The sequence below is a fragment of the Athene noctua genome, chromosome 2 (genome assembly GCF_965140245.1).
Source record: "Athene noctua chromosome 2, bAthNoc1.hap1.1, whole genome shotgun sequence".
Taxonomy (NCBI): domain Eukaryota; kingdom Metazoa; phylum Chordata; class Aves; order Strigiformes; family Strigidae; genus Athene; species Athene noctua.
This window is the reverse complement of record NC_134038.1, coordinates 136,370,019-136,391,956: the sequence shown is the minus strand read 5'-3', so window position 1 is coordinate 136,391,956 and position 21,938 is coordinate 136,370,019. Positions and strand designations below refer to the sequence as shown.

Here is a 21,938-nt window from a genome sequence, read left to right as displayed (position 1 = left end):
CAGATGTTTCTATAGCCACAGTTCATTAGATACTAATAGTACCACATGAAACCCAAACATCCAGCATAAATTACTACAGTTTATACTAAAGGATTAACTAGGTTAACAAACAGAAGAAGAATATTACCACAAAGAAGCAGATGGTTTGAGAGCCGAAAGAAATCAGGGGAGATGCTCAAGTGGTCTGGTCCTGCTCCCTCCTGGAACTAAGGGACTGTATTACAAGCCTCTGGGGGAGTTAAAACGGATCACTTAATCCACGTGCTCTGGATGGGAAGATGTAGTGTGGGAAACGTCTCTGATCAGTTTTCTGTGTAGCAAGCCTTTGGTGTTGCCTGTGCAGGAATATGTGTTGCTTTTTCTTTGCAGTGCTGTGAAACCACGTGATGGGCATTTTTCAAGTGAGGAGAAAAAGGCGATTCTAAATGTGTTTAAGCTCAATTCAAGCTTCAAAGGAATTTTCTGGGACAAAGAAAGGCATATCTGTAGCTTTAGGGGATTTTCTGACAAACAATGGGAGAATAAAACTTTACAAATTTTTGAGGATAAGGAGTGCTATGCTAGATAAATGTATGGGTCTCTATCATCACTCACACAACAATACAGAGAGCCTCACATTTTTCTCATGCAAATTAGCTCAGGGGTTTTAGAACTAGCTGATGACTTATCACTTCTTTCTCCTCTTAAAATATGACTTTCTGTGCACGTAAATAAATCTACTAGAAATTAAGTCCTAGATTCAGGACAAAACCTCAACAACACATACTTGATTATAAGCACGAGGCTTAAATTAAGCATATGCTCTGCTTCATAAATTCAAAGGTACCTTCCTGAATCGCAAAGTTTAAATAATTTAAAAAATCGAGAGAGCTAGCAAATAAATAAATAATATTTAGCTTAGGAAATACATACACAATCCAATTATTCTGCTGACACCTTTATTTATCAGGTTGGAACTAAAATCCCCATAGTTTGCGGCACGGCTGAGGTAAACTGAATACAAACAATACAAGCCATGTAGTGAAAAGCAAGGTCAGATATTAACAAATAAAAGTCTCAGACTTTGCACCTTTTGTGCTGTTAATGAGGCAAGTAGAGATATGAGCAATATGAGATTTATCGGGTCTTCCATGGTTACGCCCAGCTTTCTTGGAGAGACGTTAGTGCATATGTGCACTGCGTTTGCCATGTCTAGCTCCACCAGAATCACTTGGATTGACATACAAAAAGGAACCCTAGAGCACATGACCTATGAGAGCTTGCAATACATTACCTGTGACAGCTTGCAATACATTCAGAGTACTTCAGGCATTTCAAGCTTGTTGCACATCTACTGAGCGGATAATCTGTACCTCCATACAGGATTTTGCCCAGGATTTCCTGATGCCAGATAGTCTGGCCAGTCAGATCAACCAACCTGGACACTGAGAATTCCTGGACAACGGACTACTAAGTGACTATGTCTGGAGAACCAAGAGAAACATCATATCTTGCTTGTAATACATGCCTGGGTTTAAGTGCTTTTTGGGATTTAAGTCAAGAAACGCAGACCACACTTGCTGTCTGCAGAACTGCATTGTGAAAACCAATGGCTATGCAAAGGATTTAAGATCACAGCAGAAGATGGCCAACTAAATATGACCTCTTAGGATTACACCAGGACCAAAAAAGCCTAATAAAATCCTTGGATATGTAAACGAGGTTATATGAAGTAACAGTAGTGAAGTGATATGCATATACCAAAGAATATTCTTGGGACACTGTACCTTGTTCCAATACAGATACCTGAAAAAGAATGCTGAAAAACTGAGGATGGATAGACATGCCACAAACATAAAATAGGTCTGGAAAACCATTGAAAATTAGAAACTCAAAGACCTGAGATACTAAGTATAGTGAAGAAGTTCAGGGGTGGCTTGGCACTGTCTATATGTATACAGTGAAAGATGACCAGTAGTGTAGTAAAATAGTCTTTATTTTAAGAAACAGGCTTTAAGAAAAATCCATGGATTAGAAAAATTCAAGCCAGAAGTGGGAACACATTTTAGACACATTTTAACCACTGTAGCAACTTACAAATGAGCTTTAGATCAATAGTGGCTGTGTCTCTGGAAGGAAAGCTCTAACACTTCTATAGGGCAAAATTAAGACAGGTTTTGTTGCAGGACTCCAAGTTAGCCAGGTCAGACCTGGTGATCTTAGGAGTACCTCCAAAGCTACTAAGAGCTATGAAGAATTATTGTTTAACTGATTGAAATAATATGAACTAAATATAATAATTATTCCTACATCAGAAATAGTTTTCTTCTTTTAAATCACCCTCTCCTGAAAAGCAGAGGTGTGGTTTTTGTTTGTCTGGTGGGTTTTTTTAATGTAAAATATGTTTATTTTCCTATGAGATTTGATAATTTTTACAAGAGTAGCACAATGAGGTGCACTGTAGGCATCTTGGGAAAAAAGTCTTTGTGGAAAAAATAACACCATGAAGTGTTTGCTTTGTTTTGCTATTCAAAGCTGTCCTTTTAAGTCAAATAATTAGATCTCGAAAGTAGGGTCTTTTTAAATCCAGGCTTTGATTCATGGAGGGACAAGGTGGCTTTACGTAACATGCCTCAACCACACTATAAAGCTATAGTAGATTTATAGTAGATAGATACCCATCTGGATTGGGACAATTGCTCTGTTAAATTTTGAAGCAAGCAAGATGTCTTCTTAAAGATCAAACAATATATAGAGAACTGTCACTACAAGCCATTGAAAGCTTGGGCAAGAAGAAATATTTTACATAAAGCACTAAAAAGGGCCTTCTTTAATGTGTGGGCCAAGAAACGGACCTGAGATGCTCAGGCTACGTGCTGAGCTGTGGGCACGCACCAGTCTCTCCCATGGCGCTGCCTGCTGGGATCTCCCTCCTCTCCCAGTTCCTCCACCCCTCACTGCATTCAAGCACATGGAGAAACCATTACATGCACAAACACGCCTCTGAAAGCAGTAACAAATTGACTGCTACCGTGCTATGAAAAGGTCACATCTCATGCCAGTCAATAACATTGTTATGAAATCACACGAACCCTCCTGGCTAGCTGGACCAGGATGGTAACAAAGTTCACTTCCAGAGCTCTCCTGTTTTTTTCAAAATGCTTCAGTGAACCTAGATCCAGTTTTCATCTAAATTTCTTCCTCATCTTAAACTCTGAAAAGGAACAGATACACAAACCAAAATGTTATCGATACACCAGCTTGGGAGCTGTTTTTACTGTGCTGGTGAATTTGAAGCAATGTTAAAAGGATGAAACCGTTTCAGTGGGTGAACTGTAATCATTTTGCCTGACTTCAGTAGAAACAGGATTTCTCCCGAGGAGAATTATGATCTTAATTTTCCTTGTGGAAGCAACAAATTTATAGACGGAGAAAGAGGCAAAAATCAAAATACAACTGAAAGCAAGGTTTTGTAATTCTGAAAGGAAAATTACAACACATTACAACTAAATATAACCTCTCCCTTTAGCTAAGTAAACCACCTTGAAAGTCTTAATACAGCTACTTACTGTAACTGAAAATACGTTTAAAATATACTATGATACTGCCAAAATGTGTCACAAACTTGACTTTTGTAAGCACAGGCATCCAACTGGTACTCCTAAGGCCAGGATTAGCCCCAAGAAGGCTTTTATCTATACCTCCAAGCTCATTTAGTGAAATCATGCAACATTCAGTTTGCTAGGCAGTCTGTCCCATAGCAGGGATGAAACAAATGGATAAGGAGGCTACAGCAAGTGCCCAGCAAAGTCACACCTCAGCAAGCAGATGTGGGCAACTGCAGCTGCTGCTTCCACGCGTCCCTCATCTGCCCCATCTCTGGCTCTCACTAGGAAGAGGCAAGTGCTCAAGCTCTCTAAGACAAAGGGGCAAGACTGGCCCCAACTGTTCACAAAAAAAGCTGTCAAATTGTTTTGAGCCTCAAGCCACTATGCAATGGCTTAAAAAATGCACAAGACAGATTTGATAATTTGTATTGAAAGCATGGGAAACCAGGAAGAACATACATTAAATCCATGTTCAGATGACACTCCCATTCTAATCAGCTCTAATCAGATATATTTATACCTTGCATAGAGTCTGGGAGGGGAAGGCTCTTATATTTGCTTCAATCTGAAGAGCTTCTGGGAAAGGGCAGTCCAAAAATGAATCAATAAGTGAAAAGTAACTTGCAAATGCTGGAATCGCAATGTCACAAGCAGAGATGACAGACTATTTTAGATAAGCTTAAGCTACTGAACGGTCAAAATGTAAGATCAAACTTGGGCTCAGGGCCTGTTCTAAAAATAGTATAGCTCTATAGCAGTCATCTATGCACTTCATATTCTGTCGATTGGTAGTCGAGACAACAGGAAGGCAGGATAGGTGGTAATGGTAGGAAAACAAAACCCTTCAGCCAACAAATCAGAGGTTCTACACTATCATATCAGGTCTCATGTAAGTCATCAGTCATGGATACACTGGCCTGTGTATGTTATGACTGCACTTCTCCAGTGTTTCCAGCCCCTTCTGCTTGTTAAAGCAGTTGCCAATCAAATAAACAGCTAAGAGTTTTTTCTTGAAGTTTGGAATATATTTTTGTCATTTTAAATCTGAAATTAATTCAATTAAAGTGTTATTAAATTAAAGTGTTCTATGTGAAACTGAGGGCATTTTCAGCAGCCCACAAAATAATGCTGTGCATGTTAAGTGACAAAAGCTAGACTGTTCAAGTTAGCAGGTATCACCTGTGGACTGTGTCCCCAGGAATGAATAGATAAATCACAACCTAGATTATCTAAAACCTTAATTGTATTCTCCATTCCAGCAAAAATTCCAGAAAAAAAAGAAAAGCTGGAGACAGAAAACTTGGGACAACCAAAAAGTGCCCATATGGTTTGCAAATGGTTTATCTGCCATGACTAGGGAAGCTTTCTATGTCTCAGAAGACAGAGGAAGATAACTAAAGCTAGGAGTCTGGTTTTGTGTTATCTGATAAAGGGGTGGAGCAAAACTTGGCACCAACTTAACTGAAAATAGATGTACTGTAATAATAAGGCTGAAAAACCCCCACATAAGTAAATTACAAGTGTGATGAAACAGGTTTAAGTTTGGTCACTTCTCTTTTTTCTTTTTAATTGCCAGTAAGAATGCTTCCAAAAAAAGCATCCTGATGCTTTACAATATTAATTTTCTTACTATTCTAAACAAATGCTTATCTCCATTTTACAATTATACACAAACGTGGCAACCTTGCATTTAAGGAGTAATTTACTTGAAGTAACATAACAGAGCTGATTTTATTTAGACAACTTCAAAGAAAATGCTACTGTGAGATATCTAATCACGGTATTCTCTTTTGGTCACTATTTACAGACATACAAAGTATATCTCTCTTAGACACCTTACACATATAAGAATCGTGTGTGTGTGTGTGTGTGTGTGTGTGTGTGTATAAAAATATAAACAGATAAACAACACAATTTCAGCTACTGGTATCACATACCGCAGCTGAAATACTAAAGTGCCTATAGATTGACGTAAACAAAAAAGATAGCTGAAAGGTACATAAGCAAGTGTGTATCTTAAAACATGAGATGACTATTTTATTGACTTGGGGCCTATATCTTTACATTCACTTTTGTACACTTTGTGTCCTCTGAGATGTAGCAGAAAGCCTCCAGCACTTCAGAGAGGCATTATGCTATTCTGGGACCCATCAAAAAATGAATGAGTTGAGAAGTTGAGCAACTAACTATATTTGCAAAGGGAAATCTCCAAGGCATACCTACCAACAAGAATTTCAGGCTAGAAATACACTAGGATGGTTGCCAACAGAAATATTTCATCAGTCAGTCTTTTACAGTACTGTGGCTCCCATCTCGTTTTTTGCCAAGATATTTAGCACTGCAGACACCAGCAACCAACAAGTTTGGTAACTGCTTTCATTTCTCACACTTTTTCTGGCACTCAGCTGTTTTGTGATACTTTATCTTCTGATCCAAAGACCATAAGGTTGTCACAGGATGCTAAGGGGGTTTGTGTGTACTGTTGCGGTGCAAGGAGAGAAAAAAGGTATAGAGATGTGACCCTTAGTGGCTACATATCCCCCCCAGAGTGACTTGCAACTGTGGAGGGCTGGACTGAATGATCATGGTAACTCCTTCAGCCATTTCTTCTCAAGTGGCATTAGGAAATACTGTGTTTCTAGACAGTGCATGAATTGGAGGACAGCTGTTTCTCCAGCACAAACACTCTTATTTAGGACATGTATAAATAAATAAAACCGTGTGTACTAAACAACACATTTATGGAACATCTAAACCAAACCACCTCCTGTAGCAATCTTGACACTGCTGAACAGCTGATCAGTAGAATGATGGGATGCAGGGTCTTCACTGGCAACATCATGTTAATGAGTTCCCTATGTGCTACTGCTCCTCTCCTGTCCTTATCCAGCACAGAAAGGTTTTACATCTATTTATTCATTCATTCTAAAGGGAGTCAGATTAGTTTTCCAATGCAGCTCAAAAAGCACAAGCAACAAAAGCAAGTCCACAAAAGCACAAGCAAGAAAACCAAGAACTTTTTACCATAACAAGGTCCTCTGCCTCATCAAGCCACAAGCACAGTGACAGGAGTTCAAACTACTTCTGACAGGGCTATACTACCCCAGAACTCTATTCACCAGTGGCATGACAGGTATTCAAGAGGACCTGCATCTTCAAGAGACTGATAAATTACAGAAAATCTATACAGCCAAGCCAATATATGTAGTCAACATAACTGACTACACAAACCAGCCAACATCATTTAAAGATACACACAAAGTCAACAGCAGGTGTACTTTGAACACTAAGGGGAAAAAAAAAAATAAAAATCTTAGAGCTCCATAAATGAAGCTTTTTTTAAAAAAGCTCAAGTTTCTCATAATTTGTAGTCATGATGGTATAGATCTAAATTGCATTAGTTAGAAAAACAATGACAATCTTTGAAAAGGAGAACAGTATTCTTCAATTGGTTTCTATACTGTGCAAATTCTGCATTTTCTAATGATGCAGAAAATGGAATATTGGGTTAATAACTTTTACAAGACTTTGGCTGATGCCTTTACTTTTCATAAAATTTCAGTCTCAATTTAGGCTACCTTAAGACTTAACTAACAGACTCTGTTTCCTCCACATCTTTCAATGCTCATGTGCAAAATTCCCCACCAGCACATAATTTTCCTGTCCTAGAGGAGGCAACAATCAGTGTGGGCTGTTTGTGCACTGAGAGGGCAAAGGGACATTCCCAACTCTGCTGGCGTCACAGGAGAGGCTGATAAACAGTCCATATCATTTGGCCACCCTATTTGATAAGCTTTATGTTTATTTTTATCGTCTGTGCAAGAGAAAAACGATACACGGTAAAGCTATGTTATTCTGTTCAACACACAGACTTGAAGAGAACTAATTCTGCCCATCGTTACAATTAATAATACAGTTTTCAAATTTTAGTTTTGGAAACACAATATGATAATATCCTATCCAATCTGAAAAAAAGATTGAATTCTTGTCCTCTTGGAAAGTACAGCCTCATTACATGATTTCACACACAACAGAGCAAACCAGTCTGAGCACATCTCATGCCATTCACTGTCATGTGGAGCCAATAATCTATTTCTGACTTGCACGGATGGCCTGTTCCCATATTTGACAAGGTAACATTCGTTCCTTTACCTGAAGCAATGTAATTCTTCTCTGGCAGAGTGTGAGACCTGCAGCACTCTTAGTCTGGCAGTACCAAGAAGAAAATTTGCATTTCATTCACATACAGAAAGGAAGTGCCCTCCAGTTACATTCAAAACCCTGGTGGACTTTTTCTGTTTGTTTTTTTTTTTTTTTTTTCTTTTTGCTCATAGGTTTCTACTTTTCCTGTGGTAACACTTAAAAAGATTATGTGAAGTTTTTTACATCTATCTATTTATCATATATTTCTTAAAAGTACCTGTGAGGGATGGTCAATGAATGTTTAAAAAAAAAAAAAAATAAAATAAAAGCTTTAGTTGGTTGTTAGGGCACTCAGGATTTTGCACTCTTGAGTTGGTCACCAATCACAGATTTCCAGTGATCAGAGACCCCAAAACACTCTGTGTTCCAGGTCCCTATTTGTCAAACAGGATTGAACAGCAGCATATTTCACATTACCATTTAGAGCACAAGTGCTTTAAGGGTGCTCAAACATTATGGATGTGGAGAACGCACACTTTCTTTAGGCCAAAATGCTTTTGCTAAACTATTTCTAGAATGCAGTCAGTTAGGAACTGGTAATCTGCATCCTTCCACAGGGAACTGGCAATGCTCCAATTACTATCCACGACTGTCAATGCTTTTTGAAGCTTGTATTATTTCAGATAGCTGATTATTACCAAAATAAAATTGCAGATTAATTCCCTGAACCAAAAGACTAGCTTGTTTTTTCTCAAAAGTTAGAGACAAGCACAAATAGCCTGTGCTTTTTTTTCATATTTCAAAAGCTTTTTTTTTACCTGTGTTCCCTTAACCTGTCCTTCTCTTCAGAACATTTTCTCTGAATGAAACATGCCACTTACAAAAAGAAACAACTAAAATTTTTTTTAATGTCTCTCTCTAGGTTCCCAGGCTTACAACTTAGAGATATTTCCATTCACAAGGAGAAACACGACAGCTTAGCAACAGTTGTGGCAAGCAGTGAATCTCACTCACATACACACTAAACGTTTGATGTTAAAGAAAAAAAATGTCTACTTTAGCTCAACATAATGCAGTAAAAAAAAAAACAAAACCCGAAAAACCAAATGCACGCCTTTGGGCAAACATTTCTGTCTCTGAATCTGTTGTACACTGATTAAGTAATGAGATCAACTGAAAGAGTTTTTTCCCCATTCAGCTGAAGCTGTGGTCATACACACCTGCTCCCTTTATTTCATCTCCAGCACAGACCTGGCATGATCAGTTAGTTTTCGGTCTATTTTTGGCATAAGGATATTTGGACAATGATTGACTACGATAAACTGCCTCTGCTCTAGTCAACATTAAACTAGCCAGTTCTCTTTATATCCTTTCCATGAGTCTGGAAACCTTACTTGCAAATAGGGGTAAATATTTCTGTAGGATTTTTCTTTTTAAACTTACTGGAAGAACAGTCTTTGTATTGCTGTGGGGCCTGTGTTTAAAAAACTCATCCCTTCCTTCTTTGTTTACTACTCTCACCAAAAAGGATGGTGTTTTCCATGAGAAAATAAGTAACTGATGACCATTTTTCCTGTATTTCCTTTCTTGCAGTTAGTGTCCAGCTATTGCAGACACACGACCATATGTGCTGCTCTCCTCCTTTTAACGCCATCTTTCATTCACTACTGAAACATTGACTCCCTCCATGTTTCACTTACTAAAATCTCAGACAAAACACACTTCTGAGTTTTCTCCCATGCTGGCCTCTTGTTTGAGAAGAATTCTCCAAATACCTGGCCGTTCTTCCACCAGCTGACTTAAAACTCTTCTCCTCAGGTCAATACAAGGAATTGAGTTCCTTTGCTCAGAAAACCACTGACATCACCAGGCAATATGGTTCTTTTCTTCCATATCTGAATAGGTATGGAGATTATACATACAGCCAAAATATTTCCATCCAGGCTGAAACAATTATTTGGAAGAGGTCTTGTTGTGACGATGAACTTAAAGTGCCCCCCTCCATCAGACAGAAGAAGAGGTTGTGGCTTTGTACTGTAATTGTACTACCATTGCCATTGTTACTTTCCTATTCTTCCAGGGGCTTGGAGGCCCTCCACAGAGTTTCCAACTGCCTGCTTCTGCAAGCAAAGCTCTTCCACTGACCTCTTACCAGCTAAGAAAACACCCTGCAATCATTAGAAGTTTTATTTATTCCAAACCCATTAATTCAAACTTCATTTCACAGGGTTTTAACTGGCATAATCTCTGCTGAATGTTGGATTCAAAAAGCAGATGCAAAGCAATTCTCAAAGAACAGCTCACGTCAAACATTTATCAGGTCTCCCATTCTTTTAGTGCATAAATAAATGCCTCTCTCTTTTACTGTTTTCACTTTGGTATTTGCTTTCTATAGTTTCTACAGTACTCCACAATCTCTCCTCCCAGCAGCTTCTGATCACTAATTCTCTGTTTTAATCTTCTTCTGTCTATATTTATCACTATATTTCACAACTTAGTCTCTTACTCTTTGATCCTTTAATACACATTGTACACTGCAATTTCTTTATTCTTATTAAAAACCTGAACATTCTTCATCAAATACAACTCAGAATTTGTTCCTTACCACTTGTTTTCTTATTGTACTTGCAAACTTTCATATTTTCTCTCGCTACAGAGAGGCTGCAGAAATTGTTTTCTCCACTACTGAAATTCTTCCTCTGAGTCCTCAAATTCAAAGAAAACTTCAAAGACAGACAATTTTGTCATGTCTCATTCCATTTTTTTTTGGAGAAGACTATGGTGGTTACAACATTCAGAAAACATCCCACATCATGTTTTAAGTTTTGTTGCTGCTACCATTGTCTCTTTTCTCCTGAAAATGTCTAGTTCTTTAAAAGCCAATGAAAGGGGAGAGACCTCTCCTGTTTGTCACCTATTCAAATAACAGAGGCAACTCTTGGCTTCAACATTTTCATGTTATAAATTGGAGTAATACCAATGGATAGGCAAGTGAAATGGGAAGAATCCAAAAAGCATCATTTCCTTTTGATTATAAAGACTTACCATGTCAAAACTGATGCAAGGACACTGACAACATACAATGAGGCTTTTATACTTAATATTCATAATTCGTAATCATCTCCCCAGAGCCAGTTTCATCCTTTGTTATATGGAAAACAGAGAGGTATAAAGCCCTATTTTTGGCCAACATGAAACAAAGGTAGGATTTTTACTCCATGAGAGAAAACACTGTTTTCCCACACTGCACAGAAATGGAGTTACATCCTGAATAGAAAAGGAGGAGGAGTGGGGAGGTAGTTGCAGAAGTAGGATACTTACTATGCAACTTGGAAGACTGCTAGAAAAACAAACACAGAGAAAAAGCAGTTTGGGAAAAAACACACTGTTTATCAGTCTGAGACCAATCAAGATAAAATGGCTTAGAAGCATATGTTCAATGTCAATAGGACAAGCTTGCAAAGCACAGAGCAAAGCTTTGCAAATATATCTGGATCTATTTAAAAAAAAAAAAAAAATTAGAGATGTTCAAATTTCTAGTATTTCTTCAGCTCTCTGTGGATACTTTCCTATGCCTGGATTAAACCATGCCTAAGGCAAGCAAATAAATCTGGCGTACAGTAACACTGTTTATTTAGCCAATTCAGTATGTCTTTTGATTATCACCAGGATAGTGTCTGCAAATTCACTATCATGCTTTCACTACTCCTCTCTTTCCCCTCAGTCTGCATCATGTTGTACAGACCACATACATTTCAGTCCTGTCTTGACAGTCTTATGTGCTAAATCTGATAAGGAACTACTAAATCCTTACATTTTCCTTTCAAAAGTGTTCTCATGGCAGGGAAGGGGGGTGCTTCATATTTTTTACTTTAAGACCAATGCACATGAATGGTACTACAGAATCAATAGGAGGCTTTATTTTCAAGCACCTTACAGCCTTGCATTTACACTCACATAGGACTGAACAGAGCTCACAAAATTCATCACCTGCATCTGCAAGACTGGCACTAGTCCTCCTTTATTAGTTGAATATTGATAAATATGATCAAACATTCTACCAAACAGTAGAACACTGAGTGACTCACAAAGAAGATGCAAATTTTATAAAAAGCTCATCTGAGTGACTCAGTCTGTTTTCATGATAAAACAAACTTTCTAGAAGTAACAATAACAAAATGGAGTGAGGTCTATCATTCTACCAAGACATTCAACCCTGGTGTTTACAGGTGCTTTATACCAACAAAGCAAAAAAATAGCAAAGAAATTACTAGGTTATATTAAAAGAAAAGCTTAAAATAAACACTGTGAGCTAATGTTAGAGGTATGCAATGAACTTGGTTAGGTCACACCTACAACTTATTATTGCCTTCAGCTCTGAGATCTCCTTTATGAGCTCTACAAATACACCAGCAGAGCTGTTGAGAAGAGCATCATCAGTAAACTTTGCATCAAGGTTCCCTTGTTTTACATATTTGATAAATATTAATAAATATTATGTCAATTTTCCATTCCATCCTTAAGAAAATCCTGACAATTTAGTTGCAAAAGTTCTTGATTCATTTAATATTTTTTTATTTATATTAGTGAGAAGGCAGCAGTCCAGTGAAACCATCTCCTCGAGATTTCCTCATCTTTGTTGCTTTTATATTAAATACATGCCTAAAGCTATGACTGTTGCTGTCCTAACCCCTTCCTCACAGACATGGTCACATCATGTCACAAAAGATAGTGTCACATCCAAAATTAGAAACAAATCTCAATCGTGACGATTTTAACAATAAGGCTAACCTTGAGAAATGTTAAGTGCCTTCCAAGAGGTACAGGAAAATGGATTAGAGGGTTCTCAGCAATACACAAGATTTTGATTGCAGAATAGCAAATCAAAAGACAATAGTAAAATGAAAGAAAAACAAACAAACAAACAAAAAAAGAAATAGAGATAGATTTGGAATAGGTACTGCAGGAAAACAGTAGATAGATTACTTCTATCCATTTATATTTAATAGTTGGGGAATGTTTTTATGCTCTTAATTTTTAAAGTTCAATTTAAAATCTACGCCAGTAGTTGACAGGACTAAACCTGCTTCAAATTATATTAAACCCTGCAGGTTTGTGGGCCATTTGACCCACAGAAAAAATAATGACATTGCATATTAAAGATAAGACTTAAATGACCTTATTTACTTCAGTATACCACCTGACAGGATCAATGAATTCACTAGCTATTTCTAAATTACTCCAGTGCACAAAAGCATGTGGGGGAAAAAAATAAAAGACATTGGAATATGAAAAAATAACAAAGCCAAGACTATGAAGCTAACAAGACACTTCCTAATTCCTGCTACTATGCAATTTATTGAATTACACTTCACATTCTTTTCTGTGGTCTTGCCACTTCAAGTGCAAACTTTCCGCACAGCTCAGTAACAAACTCCATTTGTAAATTACACAGTATGGTCAATATACCAGATCAAAAACTACTATAACCATTTATAACATCATGAATCAAGGAAGACTGGTATGTCATTCTAATTTAAATCATTAACAGTACGCATTTTTATACAAGTTAGCTTGTCTACAGCTATTTGGAACACAATTTGGTTTATTTCCATTTAAATTGGGAAATGTAGCAAAGATACATGGTTGCATGAAGTACAAAATTTCTTTTAGAAACATATCACATCAATGGAGCAATTATGACAGGCAACATTTCTACCATATAAGATGTGCAACATATGCTTTACCACCTCTCTTTTATAATAGCTTGCTTTCTTCAGATTACACTGCATCAGAACCTTTCAAATGTAATTATTAGGGACTTTCTGACAAGGCGCTGAACATCAGATGTCTAAAGCTCAGAATGTCTGACTTCCAAGAGGGACCGTGAAAGCTATAAATGTATATCATACTTTGCAATAAAGTGCATGGGCTGTTTTCCGTGGTGGAGTCAATGGGATTTTCTACCACTGGCCCAAGCAGCTCTGGAGTCCACCCCTGCATCCCACCCAAAAGAGCATGTAGAAAATACAGCCAAGTGAATTATATATGTCTGCCTCACAGCATAAGGTACAGTGAAAATATCAGTTGATCTTTTCCTTATTTTATTTTACTTTAGCGAGTCATTTAAGATAACAGTTATCATAGTGAACAGAGACAAGTGCCTGAAAGTTGGTGCAATGACCACACAAAGTATGAAAACTTTAAAAATTCACAAACTTACTTATCAGAATACATATTTCATATAGATATGTTATATGAAATATATTCTCTAAAGAATCTGGCTCCCAGCTATGGTAAGATCTGAGCTTTCTTTCAAACTATTAAGCTTCTGGTACTACAGTCAGGAAGTTCACTCCTGGTGTTCACTGCTACAGAAGAACAACCTACAGGAGAGAAGGTTTGGCAGAGAAGTCTCTGTTCCAGCTTAGAAGTGGCACAGACAAGACTGAGTGACAAACTTCAAGAACCAGAGCTTTCCCAAGGAAAAGGTGAAGGTGCAAATTCTTGAGTCTCCTCCCCTCATCTGCAATCTGACTTGAAGGATAAAGACTTTATTTTGCATCTGTCCAATCCATGGACAATTGCCTGCTATCACCTACAACTGATAAACTCCAAAACAAGAGTAAAATTGATGTCAAAGGGGAAAACGGATTGATTGGGGGGAGGGGGGGGGGGGGGATTATTAAACAGAAAGGGAAGAAAAGTTATTTACTTCCTTTGAAAGGTTACAAATTAAAATTCCCATATCACTTAGCAATGAAATATGTGTTCAGTACAAATGTTCTTTGTTTTCCCACCTGGAGATAAGAGTTGACAGTACAATTTTTAGCAGAATTACTGCTTCAATAAAAATCTGCCACCATAAACAGTTAAGTTATAAATAAAAAAAGATGCATTGTCTATTACTGTCTCAAAAGCTTATCAAAACCACTAAAAACTAATTTAATCGTACTAAATTAAGTGCTGCAGCTTGGCAACTTATTATCATAAATAATTGGAAAGCATATATGAGCCTGGCTTTACCACACTATGACATGTCAAAATCTCACAACGGACTCCATGGGGAAAGTATGCATCTGGGTAGAAACAGCTGTTTGTGTCAGATATAATCGCTTTCTTACTATAACACAAACACGAAGCACAGTGCTTCTTTGTTATGTGAAACAAATATATTCCCAAATATATATTATTTTCTTAAAACAATATTCATAATTCTCTGCAGTATTGCCTCAAGCCATAGAGAAACATGAACATCTATATCAGTGTCTCAGAAAATAGTTTTTATTATTAGGCAGAGAATTTGTACTGAACTTATGATTTCAGTCTTTATATCCCAGCTATAATCAGTTACTTATGCAATCTAAAATTAACCTAACGAGTATGATCTCATCTTCTAACCTAACAGATTTTTATTTCTGTTTCTATTTGGTATAACATGTCTTTACACTGTTTTTGTAATTGAAACTGTACTGTTCTACAAGCTGTAAGTTATTTAATTTTGTATTTTTTTTCTTAGTGCTAATAGCGATGCAATAGCAGTCTGATTTTACTTTAATGGAGAAAACATATGAAGGTGTCACACCCCTTGAGTGCTCGCAATGCATCTGTGCAGCAGCGCTACCATGCAGGAGTGCCAGGCTGGCCCTTGCAAGGAGCACACCGAGCTCTGTTATCAAGTGGCCAAAGTGACCGTGCACCTAGTGTCACACTGCTGGGAGCTGTGACACCTGCTCAGGTAAAAAGCCCTGCAGCCTTGAATTCAAGGCCGGCTACACAGCTGGATAGACGTAGGCCCAATGTGTGCTGAAAGCCAAGAAAGTCACCTACAGCCAGTGACCAAACCTTAATACCACAAGTTCGGTACCAGGCGGATCCCCGAAGCTGGGAAAAGGAGATAAAGACCTACCGTACCTGCCAAACTGCAGAACTAGATCTTCTTCATATTTTTACAATGCAGTCCCTAATTTCACAAAAGGCTTTCAGTATTTCCCAACCATGTATAAGAAAAGCACCTCTAAAGCCAAGCAGTGGATGCACAGATTGCTCACCATTTGACCCATCTGTTGAAATTCATGCCTTCCCTTATCCCTAATGATAACAGGAATCAAATATTCTATTTCTAGTATTCCTTGTATGCACTGTTTATTTTCTCAGTCCTGTGTAACAAGCAGCTTAGCTGCAAATGTCAGGTAGGAGCTGGCATTGCACCATTTTAACGGATGTTACAAAAAAACCCCCACCTTTCACTCAAGTAATCTAAGAGGTTACCTCTCATAAAAACATCCCAGTGGAACTTACACATATGAACTGTTTCATTGCAGGGAAATCCCTTATTGAAGAACACCATGTAAGATTATTATGAACTCTTAAATATAAAAAGTTGTGGCTTTTGCAAACACAGAAACATAAAGTCTGATACCCCATAACTTCACAAAAGTGGATGTAACTACAAACAGTAATTGTCTGACCTGAGCAGCCAGGTCCTGGCTGGACCTGATCCAGTGAGACTACTGCCAAAGGCAACAAGGTGGATTTCTTTTTTTCTCACCCTTCCTTTGTTTACTTTCAAAGTTGTATTTAAGTTAAAGGATGAGAACAACTGAAACAGGACACTAAAAAGTACTAAATCCTCAGAGGCTGCAGAGAGATTACATGGAAAAACACCCAACCGAAAACACAGTACTAATGAATCTCACCTAGTAAGGAGATCTTGAGAATGAGATGTTACTCAAAAAGCTGAAGTTGTGCCCCAATGAAAATCATAGAGAGGAATAAATTAAATACAGAAATACAATAACTCCCCCATCCCACCCTAAAAAGTACAAGGATCAGCTAGCAAACTGAGCAATAATTCTTCAAACACATGAAGTGCAAAAAGGCTGTCAGAGAGGCTCTGTAGACCCAGTTAATGTTCGGGATGTGGTTACAGCATCCAGAGAAGACAAGACCATTGCAGTGAGGCTAAATAAATACTGTGCATACATAGTAAACAGTGGCTCAATCAGAAATGGGTAAACAGTGAAATGGTAAGTCTGCCATAGCAAAGGCAAGAGCTGACCATGCTGGACTGCAAAAGAGATTTCTGAAACTTACTGGCCAACAAAATGGAAAATGAATTCAAGGAAGGTAAGGTGATGTGCAGAAGTACAGCAAACTTAGCTTCACATATAAAATTACATTTTACAACCACACAGGAGTGAAATACTATATTTGTAAATAGTTCCACAAGAAGACATCTGCTGAGTGCTCAGTAGAAGTCAGAAAAGGGGTATTAAATAATTGAAAATTATATTAGGAAAGTAATTGGGAATAAAATTGAAAGCATCATCACACCACTGAATAAATCCCCAGTTTACACTGACACCTGGTATGGTTTGGGTCCCCTCATTTCAGAAAGCATATAGTAGAATTGGGAAAGGTTCAGAAAATGAGAGCAAGGATACAAAATGACTTCTGGATGAGGAACTACTAAATAAGTTAGAACTCTTCAGTCTGGATAAAAAGGATATCATATCCTAGGAAGGATACGATAAAGGTCAGCAAATTCATGAGTAGTATAGAGATGGTGGATAGGGACCAATTGTTCAGTGTCTTTAAGTACAAGAACTGAATGTCATCAAAAAGAAACTCATAGAAAGTCACTTGAAATGAAGCAAAACAATTCAGTTTTTTACAGGCTGGATAATAGACCTATGGAACTCCCTGAAAAAGGATGTTATGGATGCCAAAATGAGTCCCCTGAGATGAAAACAGCTGGAGATTGTGAAATTACTGAAGAGAAATATCATACAAGTTCATTCCAGACATTTGTTTACAGCCAGTCTTGGAGAGAGGATACCTAGTTCTTCATGGTGGTGTACCACCACAACATAGTACGGAAGTTTATGTATGACACTAGCAGGACATTTTCCAACACCATTCTGGAAAGTATTGTCTCAGTTAGATGGGTGCCATAAATCAGGTAAGTATATTAGGCATTAAAGACCTTCAGACAAGGCCACCTTCTATCTATTAAAAGAATCTTGTTGAAACAGAGGTGGAGTTTACTGGTTTTGTATTTAGCCAAAAATAAACAGATATCTTACTTTCCTTATGACTCTTATTTTTCGGGTGTCTGCTTCAGTGCCTCAGAAAAACTGAAGAAAGCAAAGACACGGATACAATGCAGCTCAAGTCAGATGTGCTCAGCCTCCCTCCACCGCAGGGGCTATTTGCAGCATCTCTCAATAGTTAACTTACTCCATAAGAGACTGCCCACTCCCACCTGCTGCATTTTCTTGTTCCCAGGTAGGCAGTGGGCTCTCGACAGGTCTACATGCAGCAATATCTAGTAGAGACAAGAAAATGAACCTACAGCACATGAGTGTTAAAGCTGAAATGCCCAATCATTGCAAAAAACACTTCATGGAGGTGCCAGCCTAATGCACAGGACAAGACTGTGCAGGCACTCTTACTCAGGCCATAGGGCAGAAAGGAAGACACTTGCTGCTGGAAAAAAAAAAAAAAAAAAATCTGGGCTGATGACCTAATATTTACAGTGTGATAAAAAAATGCAAACACTTAACTATATTGTATACCAAGAAAAAAAGGAGTATGCTTTTTTTTTTCTGAAATTAATCTATATTTGACATTGTTCAACTTATTTGTAAATATGTGTAAATCTTCAAGAGATTCAAATCCTCATTAATACAATAAATCTAACGAAATCTGAATAAAATGCCTGCAATATCATCTTTCAGACAAGCTATGCCTTAAGACACAGTGAGCTAACAGTTAACAAGTTTTGCTAAGCAAGCCATCTCCATTCATTTAATAGCATCTCCAGCCAGCTAAAGGAAAAATATGTCCCCATAACATTATACTAATAATTAACTGTGATGCCATTAAAGGCCTATGCTTAGGGCTCCACAGGGACAATGAATCATGTATTTACATTTTAGCCAGGAAAGTAGTTGCCTGGTAGCAAGGATGCTCACACCTGATGCAAAATAATTACAGTGGAAATATTAAAGACCAGATAAAAATAAAATGACCTGCCCCCCCTTTGTAATCCTTTAAATGTAATTTAGGAACTTGTTGGATTTCTACAGGGTGGTAGTAAATAACTACCTGCCTTTCTTTGTTATAAAGTATTAGTGTGCCTTCTTATATTCTGAGGTGAGATAAGGAGATATGAGTGCAGATTATGACAGAGAAACCATTTCTTTTTATTCTGCTCAGAGTTGTACTAGTGAATTTGGAGGGATGAATTATGCCTCATATAAAACTGTAAATAATCAAATATAAGAAACATGGAAGTAAACAAAGCTACTCTCAAAGACTGAGTTCCACAAAATTGTACTTGGTGCATTACTGAATCCATAGAGGAGACAAAGAAAATTTCCACAGAATGTCCCATCACAAATAATCTCCAAGCAAAATAATTACATCTGGCTATTGTCTTTTGGCTGATGGAATTGTACCCATTGTGCAGTACTTAATATTTCATACAAGCTTACCACAGATCCCTTGTATACTACCTTTGCTTTTCTCTAAATATCTGAATTCAACAGCTAGGACTTTAGTTAAGAATTTACCTTTTCATATGCACATACATAAGTACATACAAATATATATTAAAAAAAGGAAACACTCATAAAACTTGTTTTTATATATATACATATTTTTATCCCACAAGGTTCAAATGAGAGCTTGAGAACGTGACATGAATCTCCAGACTAAAAAAGAACCAAACAGGAGGCAAACATAAGACTCTCCAGTCCTAAAGATACTTATACAATATATAATTATTCAGTAAACAGCTTCTGAGCTTACTGGTTTTTGAGGACTGACTCATGACTTTTATTCTGGGTTGGCAATATAGCCTCACTGTCTCTCATGCATTTCCTTAATTGGACTATGAAGTCATAGTTGAGCAACATAAGATACTCTCATACTTTTCCAGGAATGAAGGATGAGAGCTAGCAAAAGAGCACAATTTCCTGCCATGTAGTGCAGATTTTTACCAACAGGTAAAGCTAGATGAAATCATAAATTTTAAAAAAGAGAACAAAACTAAACCAAAAGAAACCTTGACAGAAATAATAGCACAGAGACTCTGTTTTCTGCTCTTCAAAGAATGTGAATTATTTCGGCTAAATTAAATACTTTTAAATAGCAAGCCCTTGTCCTCTAAGCAGAGTTGAGATAAAACCATATTGGCCTGCTTAATTACCTAGTAGCTGATTAAAAGGGACCGCCTGCTATCCGCAAGTAGATTTTGGGTCACATAGTGAAGCATCTGTCACCCAAGGAGAGGCTGAGAGAGCTGGGAATGTTCTGCCTGGAGAAAAAGAAGTCTTAGAGGGATCTTATGAATGTGTATAAATACCTGATAGTAAAGAAGGAGATACAGGTCTTCTCAGTGGTGCACAGTGAAAGGACAAGAGGCAATGCACACAAATTGAACTACATGCAATTCTGCCTAGAAATAAGAAAAAAAAAATCCCTCATTTACTGTGAGGGTTATAAAACACTGGGGCAGTTTGGCAAGAGAGCTTGTGGACTCTCCCCCTGTGGAGATATTTAAAACCTGACTGCTCAGACTCCTGGGAAACCTGCTGTAGCTGACAATTTTTTTTCCAAAAATGGAAAAAATAAGACTTCTTTGAAGACATCAGAACTTACTGAGACCAAGCCCAGCAATGTGCCATGCATGAATGACCCTTTGTTCTCGCAGAGAGATCCTCCAACGTTTGTGGTGCCCCACATGAGTGAGAAGACCACACCTGAACACCTTTCAGTGCAAGACTTATGGCTTAGATCTACACTTACAGGTTCATGGGGTTTATCCTTTATTTATTTATTCTGTAAGCAATTTACAATGGGGAGTCAAGCATAAACAGGTTTACTTAACCAGCCTATTTTGGTTAACTTAAACAAATAGCTAATAAATTCAAGCCATGAATAGACTATCTGCCCCGGATCTAGCCCTGCTGGTTTAATGCTAGTGTTCCCATTGCAATCCAGCAGCTGGAGTCCACTGCCTGCAAAGCTCTGCTAGCAGAAGGTATTTTCACTCGAAGAGACCACTAGTCAGATGACCTATCGGGATGTCTTAGATGGTTTTGCCTTCAGTAAAGAAGTTGCACAAGCCCTTATTCTGGCAAATTTTTGGAAATATTAAGTCCCAGATGGAAAGTAACAAGCCACTGGCACAGATAATAAGGCGTTCAACCAGCACAGCCACTCATAGAGCAGACACGGCCATCAGCTAAACCAAAACAATTTCAATTCAAACTGAACAGTCTCTCAGAGGTTTAAATTCAGGCTAAGATCAGGTTTAAAGACAAGCCTAGATCTACTGACTTAAAAACAGAGCCATAGCACTTCAGTGCAAAGAGTCTCACTTTCCGTGAGTAGGGTGGAAGCATGCTTTTATAAACTACGTATGGCTATCAGAGCTCGCTATCTTAACTGACCAGTGTACAACTGCATAAAAACTGGAGGAAAAAAAGCTTGGTGTTTTTCTGAACTGATGGGGGAAATCTGCTCTCACAATTCACATACAATATTAGCTCTCATTTATAGAAGTACTGGCACCAATAGTTTTCAAATGTAAAGTGGAAATTGCGTTTTGGAAAAAAACCAAAACCACGAAACAAAACCCAACACATTTCAGTGAAATACTTGGGAAAATTTTTAAAATTGGTTTGGAATTTCTACACATCATCCCCTTTTGGAGAAAGAAAATTAGGTCTTTAAGAATTTACCTTACTTGTAAATATTTACTATAGTCATCCTAAGAGCCAGAAAATTGATTTATTTACTTTAGAGCATTTTGCCATCTAGGGATAAATTATGCACTTGCTGTCAGGACTACAAATCCATATTGTGTTATTTTAAAGGGACATAGATGAGATGAAAGTTGGGAGAAGACTGTAAACCTCAGCAATGCAGTCATGCCCCTTGGCCCTACCACCACCCTTCAGTGTCAGAATTGGATGTGTTCACTGTGTCCGAATGTGTCAGGAGCAGAGTTATGCAAGGTGCTGGCTCTGCTACACATCAGAGATCTTGACTTTGCTCCAGAGCCACCATGGCTGACAGGCCCAGAGCTGCTCTCCATCCCCAACATAGACCTGGCAGTGGATGCATCTCTTTGGATTCCACTCCCTGCGATTACAGGCTTTGGATGACACTTGGAGTCCAACACACATGCTGCAG

At 37.9% G+C, this 21,938-nt stretch overlaps 1 protein-coding gene across 6 annotated transcripts in view; it reads right to left on the bottom strand.

Annotated features, from left to right (window-relative positions):
• HDAC9 (histone deacetylase 9) overlaps nt 1–21,938 on the bottom strand; it is a 489,493-nt gene that overhangs the window by 287,185 nt on the left and 180,370 nt on the right. The window contains exon 1 of one of the 6 annotated variants that reach the window (XM_074900385.1): nt 128–253. The exons of the other annotated variants lie outside the window; for them this stretch is intronic. The gene's annotated coding sequence lies outside the window, so the exon portion shown is untranslated. Of the gene's footprint in view, nt 1–127; nt 254–21,938 lie in introns of those variants that run through there. 6 annotated transcript variants of the gene reach the window in all.